The following is an 11,090-nucleotide window of genomic DNA, read 5'->3' on the forward strand; positions in this document are numbered from 1 at the left end:
GGTTCTAGCACTGTGGGCACTTAGGATGTCCTTGGGTGAAAGTCCCAAAACCTTTTTGGTACCAGGAGATGCTCCAATGTCTAGACCGAGTGGATACACGAGCGCCCGAGTGCTGAATACCAATAGGCCGCGTCTCCCACTGTGTCGTGGTCGGTTGGAAGGGGGTGTGGCCTTATCCGCCCGAGTGAGGAGGCTATAAGCTAGGGTGAGTTTGACCAGCTTGCAAATGAGTCCGCTATCGACGAGCCAGGTAGGTATTGGTAGACTATTGGTCAAGCGGATAGTGTGGTCTCTTCCACTTGCTTGACTGTGCGGCTAGGGAGGAGGCAATCAGTGTGAGGTGTATTAGACCCCGGTGATATCCAGAGAGAAACTATACTGATATGTGTACTTGATGAGTACTGGCACGCTTGCTTTGCATCTCGCATATGACATTTGGCTACATAGGCCTCGCATCGCATGGCCTTGGTATGACCGATAGCATTCATGCCTTACATCATATAGCTTTGGTATAGTTGACAGTATTCATGGACTTACCGCATATTTTCGCATTACTCTGATATTGTACACTTGACACTCGCCTTACACACACTTTCACCACCCTCTAAGCTTTCTATAAGCTTATGCACGATAGATGCGTGCAGGTGGCGTTAGGTTGCAGCAGCGTTGAGCTTGGGGCATGCAGCCGAGCTTTTGGAGTTTTTGTTACTTTCATTATATTGTATTTTCCTTTCATACGCATTGTACTTAAAGTTTTTGATATAGTGGATATGTGGTGTTGTTGTTTTGTAACTTGGTTATGCTTGTGGTTATGCTCCATTACAAAAAAAATTCATATTGAAAATCCTCCTTATAAGATCCCAGGATTGGAATCTGGTGTATGGGCGCTGGGAGCCGAGAATGGGGTACTACGGAGGCTGTCGGCACCAGATTCGGCGATCGGGAATTTTGTGAGCCCGTTTTCCGAGTTTGGGGCATGACAATTTCCAAAGTTGGAAATACTACATTGGCATCAAGAATAGCTTGATAAAATAAATAAAGTCAACCTGACTTATCATAAGTAGGCATGTTACAAAAGAGAATATACTGAAAAATCGAGTCATAGTGCGTGGTATCACGGGCCCGTAGGGGCCTCATACCAAGGACCACAACTGATGTTAGTCACATACCTAACGTGCGAAGTGATTCCAGAATGATAGACTCTCGATCCTGAACAGTCCCATACCTATTGGGGATCGTGGCTCACGAATGTGTGCACCAAAACTATATTTACGCATCCAGAACTTGAATATGAGAGGACATTAATATTCCACTAATAATAAATGAAAATTTGAAATGAATTCAAATAAAATAAAATATCTTTTGATCCATTTTTTGGACTTTGCCAGGGCAGAGCACCCGTGCACCCATTTTAGGGATTAACCCAAGGTAGGCACTGTGACCGTTTTGGACCTCTCAGGGCAGGGCATTGTGCATCCAACATTTTAGGGAGTATGGGCGGAATACCCACGTGTATAATATTCACTTAATCTTAAATAAAGAAAAACATGACTTTCATCCTGGGACACGGGCTAAGGATTGAATATATAGATACGACACATCCTGGAACATGGGTTAGGGAACGAATATATAGATACGACACATCCTGAAACACGGGTCAAGGGTCAAATGTCCATAATTGCTAAAATTTAAAATGCGATACAAAATAAACATCATTTTCGAGAATGACCTAGCCAAAGTACCCATAACAACTTGATCCTTTGTAGGGCAGAGCACCCATAACTTACTCATATTTAAAAGCAGGAAGCAATAATTAATTGAATTAATTTCACATATTAATAATCAAATAAATGCATTTTATTTTATGTGCAACCAAAATTAAATAACTTAAATCAATAATATGAAATAAATAATCAATGAAAATCAAAATACGTACTAATGTAGGCTTTTCAACCGGGAATATCACCTACCTATTATGATTGTAGATACTAAAAAAGATCTAAACTCTCACATGGTTGATTTGAACGTTCCAGATTCTATGGCTTCGACTCGACCAATCACTAAATCTTTAACTATTGCTAAACTAGTGATGAAAAAGAATTTAACTGGTTTGAATCAGAAACATCTTTCTCATTGGAGGTGGTGACTATATATGGAATTTATGGTTCATATTTAAGAAATCTTACAAAAGGAAAGGGTTGGCTCACTAAGTTAACTCGTGAGTCAACACACCAAAGAGATGGGTCAAAATGGTATATAGAACAAGGAGTTCATGAATGGATCTGATTTGAGGGAAAGGAATGCATACCTGGTGATGCTATAATAGTTGTCAAGGCTCTGGAAATTAACACAAATGCCAAGGCGGAAGTCAGCTCAATGGTTAGATCCGGTGAGACTCGGTGTGTTCAACTCGTCACACCCAAGTGCAACTTCCTCTCTCGTCCCTGTCTTTCTTCTTTCTTTCTCTTCCATTTTCTACTCTCTGTGTTTCTTTTGATTGTTTTTTGGGTAGAATTCATGCTGGAGAAGAGTAGGCCATTGGATGGAGAGATTTAATGGTCGAGATCGTGAGGACGAGCTTTGTGCCAATTGCGGAACGGCATGGCCACAAGTGTGAAACAGAAGTTCCGCTTTGGGCGGACTCTATAACAGATGCAGGGTGCGATGTGTGGTGGATACTAGGTGGGGTCCACTATGAGTTTAAAAGGGATCCACACCATTCATCAGTTTCAGCAATTCAAGATGGGTTAGGAGCTCGAGAATGGAGTAGATCAGGAGTTCTGGTGGGCCACACAAGATGTATTTAGGAAAAAATATTTCAACAGTTATGGTTCTATAAGATTCCTAGCCTAATGGACGGTTCGGATCATGAGGATGGGTTCCATTTAGATGGATGGCGAAAGTTGAAGATGGGTGCAAGCAGTACTGTTGCTAGAAGAAAGGAGAAGAAGGAGAAAAATCAGGGTGGGGGTGTTCTTGTGGTGACGTACAAATGCACGTCGCTTCTTTCTCTCTCTCTCTCTCTCTCTCTCTCTCTCTCTCTCTCTCTCTACACAGTGGGCCCCATAAGTATGCCTTAATAAATCCACTCCGTCCATTAATTTTTTATATATCAAGTTCGGGCATTGGCCAAAAAATGAGGCTGATCCAAAGCTCAAGTGGGCCGCACTACAGGGAACAATGGAACTCATCGTTGAAAAAAATAGGGTGTTACACAAAGGACAAGGATATTATACATATTAAGTCAACAATCACATAGTATTAGCATCCGAGTGAAATATTTCGTACCTGTTGGATTGAACTTTGCAAGTATACTCACCTCACACATGTGTTGTTGTTCAATCCAGACGCATGGCCACACGTGTCATAAATTATCCAAATTTGGTCAAATGAATGTGATTAGATTTAGTGTCGGACATGCCAGAGTCGTATTCCATTTGATTAATTGATTGGATGCTTGCGACCTCAGGCTCTGAATAAGCCACATTAGGACTAGATTTGTGAAGATTAGCCTGATCGTTTAGTTACTAATTTTTACAACGATTAGGCAATTTTAAAAGAGGAGGGTTATTCTTTTTGAATGAGATCTTTTCACCTTGAAGACAATGATTTTTCTTTTAATGGTTATAGTAGATCAAAGTTCTCAATAAATCAATGAGGATTAGACAAATTTAGAAATAATGTTTAATTGTCAATTTTATTGATTTGAATGTTAAAATAGTACAATCAACAAATAGCAAATAAGATTAAGTAAAGGAAAAACAAAATACCTACGGCGACTTGTGTTGGAAAAATAGTCATGGAAACTACTAGATGGTTGTGAGATGGTTGTGGCATGAGGTTAGCAGGATGTGATTGGAGATATATTAAGCAAAGACTTGATAATTTGAGGATCCAACGACGGGGTCGTGGATATCTAACCCACTCCTAATTGCGTACTGCAATGATGTAATGAAGAGTAGCGAAACTAATGGCTCCGGACTTACTGTAGCATGGCTAGATAGAAGTAGAGTGACTAATCTAAGAAGCTAAAATTAATAAACGTTTATGAAAAACAAGGGACAAAGGCAACATAGAACTGTAAAGGGATACTCCAGTGTAGAGCTGTAAATGCTAAGAAGCTAAAATTAATAAACATTCCATGCTTGTAATGTGAATTGCGTACGACAAGAGGCATACTCGAGCACTATACATTGGAGTCTTAACATTATCGTACATAGAAAGCTTTGTTGGATTCTTGACATCTCTATCATTGACTGTTATATAGGAAGCTTGACAGAGAGTTGCTTTGATGGGAATTTAGCATTTGATGCTTATTGAGAGGTGCTTTTGCTAGAGACCTATTTTGCAGGGAGTTGCTTTCATTGAAACTCTAGCATTTATTGCTCGCATGTGTACACGTCTCCAACTCATAACTTTTGAAGTTCATCCGCACCACATGTGACATGGCTGTCACGTGGCACATTCTATACCTTTTGATCTGGTTGTATCATTTGGGTGTAAACAACATAAAAGGCGGGCACATGTGTGCGGTAGCAGATTAGGTAGTCCCAACCTCACTCCCGAAGAGGCATCCCTTACCATGTGGCTCACCTTAATGTATGTATTCTATTTCCATGTCATCCATCCATTTTGTTAGATGATTTTAGGGCATAAGCCCAAAATTGAGGCATATCCAAATCTCTAGTGGACCATACTATAGGAAATAGTAGTGATTGGATGTCCCACAATTAAAAACTTCCTAGGCCCCATCACAATGTTTTCATGATGTCTATTTACCAACCAACCTAGTGATAAGGCTATATAAACATGGATGAAAAACAAATATCAACTTGATTCAAAACTTTTGTGGCCTATTATAAATTGTTAATAATCAATCACTACTATTTCCTATGCTATGGTCCACCTGAGATTTGAATCTGCCTCATTTTTGGGCTTATGCCCTAAAATGATATATCAAAAGGGATGGACAACATGGATATAGAATAAATGCATTAAGGCAGCCCCCACACTAAGAGATCATCATCTTGGGTGAGGCCGAGTCTGCACGTAATCAGCTCTCCAGGTATGCAAGATCTTAGCTGCTCGCTGGGGATGATGGTGTAAAAGCTATCAAAAGCATAAGGCGATAGCAGATTCAGATTGCATGGTGTAGAACACATTACTAACGTAAAAGGTGGAAAAACTCTATGGGGCAAATCATGATATATGTGTTTTATTCACACCATTCATTCATTTTGCCAGATCATTTTAAGGCATGAGCAAAAAAATGAGACAAATTCAGAGCTCAAGCAGTTGAAACCTTACTACAACCTTAGAAGCAAATTTACATTATTTTCCTCTCTTATTTATTTATTTATTTTACAAAGTGGAGAATTTAAAGTTACGAGGCCCACATGACATATGACTGACATCTCACTCCTTCAAAAGATGGACATCAACATAATATTAGGTGAACTAAACATATAACTAATCAAATCATAAGGTGAGCCACTCCATAAAAATAATATAATTCATTCAAAACATTCAAATTCCAGAGTAGCCCAAATGATGATTCTATCTGTTTGAATTTTTGTTCTGCAATCACCGTGGTGGGTTGTCATCTGAGCCTCACAAGGTCTTGACTTTCACTAATAAAAGAAAATAAATAAATTAAATAAAGGTGTAGCACCAACTGTCCCAGCATCATTTGGGTGCAGTTTAGGTGCATCCCTGACCGTGGGGCGCGGGAAGTTCCTGCAAAAGGATGCTGGGTGGGGCCCACTGCAATGTATGTGAGAAATCCATTCCGTCCATCTGTTTTGCAAGATTATTTTAGAACGTTTGACCAAAAATGAGGTAGATAAAAAACTAAAGTGGGTAACACAAGAGGGAAAACTGGGGAAAGACATTCTCACCGTTGAAACCTTCCTGAGCTCCTCCTTGATGTTTATGTGCTATAAAAATCGTTTATAAGGTCATTCCCAATGGGATGAAGTGAAAACACCGAAAAAATAGCTTGATACAAATGGGATGAAGTGAAAACACCGAAAAAATAGCTTGATACAAAACTTTTATGACCATGAGAATGCTTCAATGGTTCTCACTGAAATCCCACTGTTTCCTGTCGTGTGACCCACTTGAGTGTTGGATACACCTCATTTTTGGTCAAAACTCCTAAAATGAGCTTGAAAAACAGATGGCCAGGGTGGATTTCTCGCAAATATCTCGTTGGCCCCACCCACATCCTTGCGCAGGAACTCAAGGGCCTTCACAGGAAATCCGCCTCCAAAATTGAAGCAGATCCAAATCTCAGGTAGACCGTACCATAGAAAACAGTGATGATTGAATCCCCACCTTAAAACTTCACAGGAGCCATCAGAATGTTTATTTACCATCCAACCTCTTGATAAGGTCGCAAAGACTTGGTTGAAGAGAACACATAAAAAATCAACTTGATCCAGAACTTAGTGGCCCACTAGAGGTTTTTAAGGGTCGATTATCACTGTTTCCTGTATTATGGTCCACCTAAGATTTGGGTCTGCTTCAATTTTGGAATAATACCCTAAAATGAATTTACAAAACGGATGAACGGTGTGGATATAGGGCACATACATCACAGTGGGCCCCACGTTCAGGGATCCCACCCACCTTGGTGGATGGGCGCCTCATTATTTGAAAAAAATATGTCAACTCCTTAGGAGTTTTTCACAAGCGTCAGACAAGATTACGTAAAAGGTTGTCCAGAGCGGGGTCCACGGATGACCTGTCATATCCTATCAGCAACAGGTAGATCTATCTACCGTGATTGCTTGCGACCCCTGTTGTTGGAAGCTAAGTGGGGCCACCATGATGTTTGTGAAAAATTCACTCCATTCGTCTGTTTTTTCAGCTCATGTTAGGACATGGACCAAAAAATGAGACAGATCCAGAACTCAAGTGGGCTACATGACATGAAACAGTGGGGATTGAACATCCCCCATTGGAACATTTGCAGGGACACAAAAGTTTCGATCAGGCTAATATTACTTTCAGTTCATCCTAATGAAAATGACCTTGTGAACTATTTGGATGACATATAAACATTTCTCCCCATTATTTTCTATACCATGGCCCACTTGAATTTTGGATTTATCTTATTTTTAAGTTCATGCCCCAACATAAGTCAGGCAAAACAGATGAACAAGGTAAATTTCTCACAAACATTATGATGGCCCCACCTAGCTTCTGACTGCAGGAACTTCAACGTGGGCAATCCACATCCACAAAGGATCAACATTTACTTTGATTGGGCTCGTGGAGAAGAATGTCAGTTATAATCCATCACAAAAATATAATAAAAAATGTTTGATCATTGATTCAGAAAGTCCATCTTACAGAGGAGTGCAAGTAGGCATTGGATCTGACCCAACAGTAAGTGGGTTAGGTCCAAAGCATGGCCTTATGAGGGTAGGTCTTGGTTCAAAAGTTCAATCCAAATCACTAAATGGGTCGGATCTGGGACCCCGCAAAATTCAATCTGATTCATTCCCCATGAAAAATGAGTCTAATTTCAGGCCATGCTAAACTGAAATGGACCCATATCCACTCTACCCGGATGCAGTAAAAGTAGTTGAGTAATATGTAGGAAAGTCGACTAAGTCATTAAAGCCACACCAAATGAAGGGAGCAACGACGAACACTGGGAACGGCAAGCCCACCATTTATTATTATTATTATTATTATTATTATTATATTTTGTTCATGAATTTTATACTCTGCCTATTGGACTTGGTCCGTTGAATAAATGGTCAACTTCTTTTGTTTTTGTTTTTTTATTCCCACTGGGACCCGAATATAATTTTAAGGAATTGTGTCGAAGTTCAAAAATGCGACTTTGGCCCAACTTGGACCATTTTCAACCGTGATTATTGATTCCATCTTTGATTCCCATCTATGTATGAGACCACTTTGATCGATTAATTCTAATAATTTGATTGAATGGCTGATGGTCTCAAAAGTTTGACCCTAATTACTAAATGGGTCGGGTATAGGACCTCTCAAAATCAGCTAGACCCGGTTTTCAAATGAGTCCGACTTGTCCTACGCAAAACCAGACCAAAACCAAGACCTAAGCCAACCCAAATCAAGGAAAAGTAGTTAATTGATATTTTTTTAGGTAAGTTAATGAAGTCTTTTGAAAAAGGAATGATCACATGAGTTCAGACGTATGATAAAGGCATGAGCTATATCTGCCCACCGTGTATGTGAGTGCCCTTCAAATAACTGGGTCTGCCTTGTTTGTTTGTTTTTTTTTTTTTTTTTCCACTTGGACCCAACCTCAATTTGAATGGGATGGGTTTCTGTCCAAAGTGAGTCTTTAGACTAACATGACCCAACCCTTGCAATTTGCTGTTGTTGCAACCATCTATCAGGAGTCTGATTCCCATCCCACCTCTGACTGGTCAACTATGTTGGAATGATTGTAAGGTGCTGTTTGGATTGTGAAAATTTGAATATCTAAATATTTTAATGACCACTACCATTATAATTTCCTTAATTGGAGGATGATGGGCATAAAGAAACCAGGCTATTTAAATTCTCAATGGGCTTTGTAATGTCAAAGAAAGAAAAAGAAAAAAATAAAAAAAGAGGGTCACCTTTGACTTTTCCAAAAGATGATTGGATGCAACCTAGGGTTCAGTGGTAGACGACTGAGGTCATGAATTCAAGTGCCTATGTGAGGGTGTGATTGTGTGGGTGTAATTTTTTTTTTTTTATAAATGATAGAAATTCACTCCAACGCTCACTATTAAAGTTTGCCTTGGTCATTGGACCAATCATGTTTTTAAGACAGATGGACAATGAAAGGTGTCAGGCCCACATGATGAAGGTCCTAATCAATGATAGGGCTATTTGTATTATGGTCAATATGAACCGTCCATTTCATTTGCTATTGATTAGAAGACCAGGATCGCCCGTCCAAAGTGATGTTTGGATAGCAAAGGGCAATCAAAGGTTAGGGCTGAAAGTCAGGTAGGTTGGGTCGAGTTGGTGCTCAACCCTAGCCCAACTCAAGGTTCCTATACCTCAACCCTAACCCAACCCAACTCAATCTCGAGTTGGTAATTCTCAATCCAAGCCCAACCCAACTAAGCCGGGTTGGTTGGGTGGATACATGCTAATATTTTCGTTGTTGCATTAGTCTATTATATTTTCAATACACGTATTATTTTTCATACCTGTGATTTTATTAATTATATCTGTAGTTATTTATCGTAAAGAACTTAGAGATGTACATGAGTCGAGTTAGCTCGGCTAGCTCACTCGATTCGACTCAGAAAAGCTCAACTCATCTGGGCTCGAAATTGGATTCAGACCAAGTCAAGCTGGTTTTTTCAAGCTTGCCTGAGCTCGATTCGACTCAAATTGAACCTTGACTTGAACCAACTCAGACCGAATCAACTCGGGGACTCGGTTATTTTGATATGAATGATGCTCGTCGAGTGTTTGATGAAATGACTCAATGAAGTCTTGGCGAGGAAGGAACGGATACATCGGCTGTTTGATTTTGATGTCGCTCATCCAGGTGTTTGATTTTGATACTACTCTTGAGGTATTTGATGACATACCAGTAAATTATTGGTACTGTTTTACATTTTGTGAGAAATTGAAGATGCATTCTACCTGTTTGAGAAAATGCTAAATAGGCTCGAACTCGACTTGAATTGGCCCGAGTTGTTGACTAAACCAAGCCAAGCTAGCAAGACAGGCTCAAGGACTAATCTGAGTCGAGTTTGAGCTGGGGTTAAATACTGGCCAAGCTAAGCCAAGCTGTGCCGTACAGCTACGAAAGAATTTCATTAAAAAAAAAAAAAAAAAAAAACAAGCTAAAATATAGGACAACTACTCCTTTAAAATCCATGTTGTGTAGCATGCAATCTATTTGGGAGAGAGAAGTCCAGTGTATCTTGTTAGCTTGAGTCATCGGAAATGACATGGACCAATGAAACCCGACGGCATTGGAATTTCATGTGCCCCCAACATAGACTATCTGCACTCAATTATAATTTCTAAGTAACTTATATATCGATTAGGTAGGGTTGGGTCGGGCAGCCCAAGCCCAACCCAAGTTTAATCGCGTTGGTGTTTGTATAGCCCAAGCTTGAGACTGAACCTGATACATACTGCCCAAGCCCAACGAAATGTTGGGTCAGTTACGGGTCGGTTGGGTTGAACCCGCCCAACTTTTAGGCCTATAAAAGGTGAGAACCATATGAATCAATGACCAAATCATTTCTAGTATGATCACTATGGTCTGTTCATTTTCCTAGGTACTGATTGGAAGTTAGGATTACCCAAAGCAAGTTTTTTTGTTTTTTTTTGGGAGGGTTGGACAATTAAGGGTGGTACTCATGATGGATTTAATAGATCAATGACGGAAACACTTGGACCATCATTTTCCTTAAGTTAATTGGAAGATTAGAATCATTCAACCAAATTGATTTTCTTAGAGGGGTTCACTATCAAGGATGGGACCCGCATGATGGATGGTATAAATTAATAATCGAACTATTTTTAGAATGATCAATATAGACTGTTCATTTTCATAAGCATTGATTTGAGGTTATAATCATCCAACCAAAGTTTGTTTTCAAGATGGATGATCAGTCAAGGGTGGGACCCTCATCTTGGATGGTTTAAATCAATGATTGGACCATTTTTAGTATGACCAATACTGACTGTTCATCTTCCCAGTCATTGATTGGAGGTTATGATTGTCAAGCTAAAGTAATTTTTTGAGGGATGGGCAATAAAGGTGGAACCCACATGATAGATGTTATAAATCGACAATTGGAAAATTTAACATGATTAATGTGGACTATTGATTTCCTTAGGCATTAATTGGAAGATTAGGATCATTACACCAAAGTGATTTTCTAGGAGGGGATCCACATCAATGGATGGTATAAGATTAATTATCGGACCATTTATAGTATGAGCAATATGAACAGTTCATTATCCCCATGCATTAGGATCATCAAAGGTTTGCTCAAATGAGCACACCATCAAATCCACTCATCAATTCGATTGCATGATAAACAATTTAGATTTGAGAGTTGTAATTGATC

This window comes from Magnolia sinica, chromosome 18, assembly GCF_029962835.1.
Source record: "Magnolia sinica isolate HGM2019 chromosome 18, MsV1, whole genome shotgun sequence".
Lineage (NCBI taxonomy): Eukaryota > Viridiplantae > Streptophyta > Magnoliopsida > Magnoliales > Magnoliaceae > Magnolia > Magnolia sinica.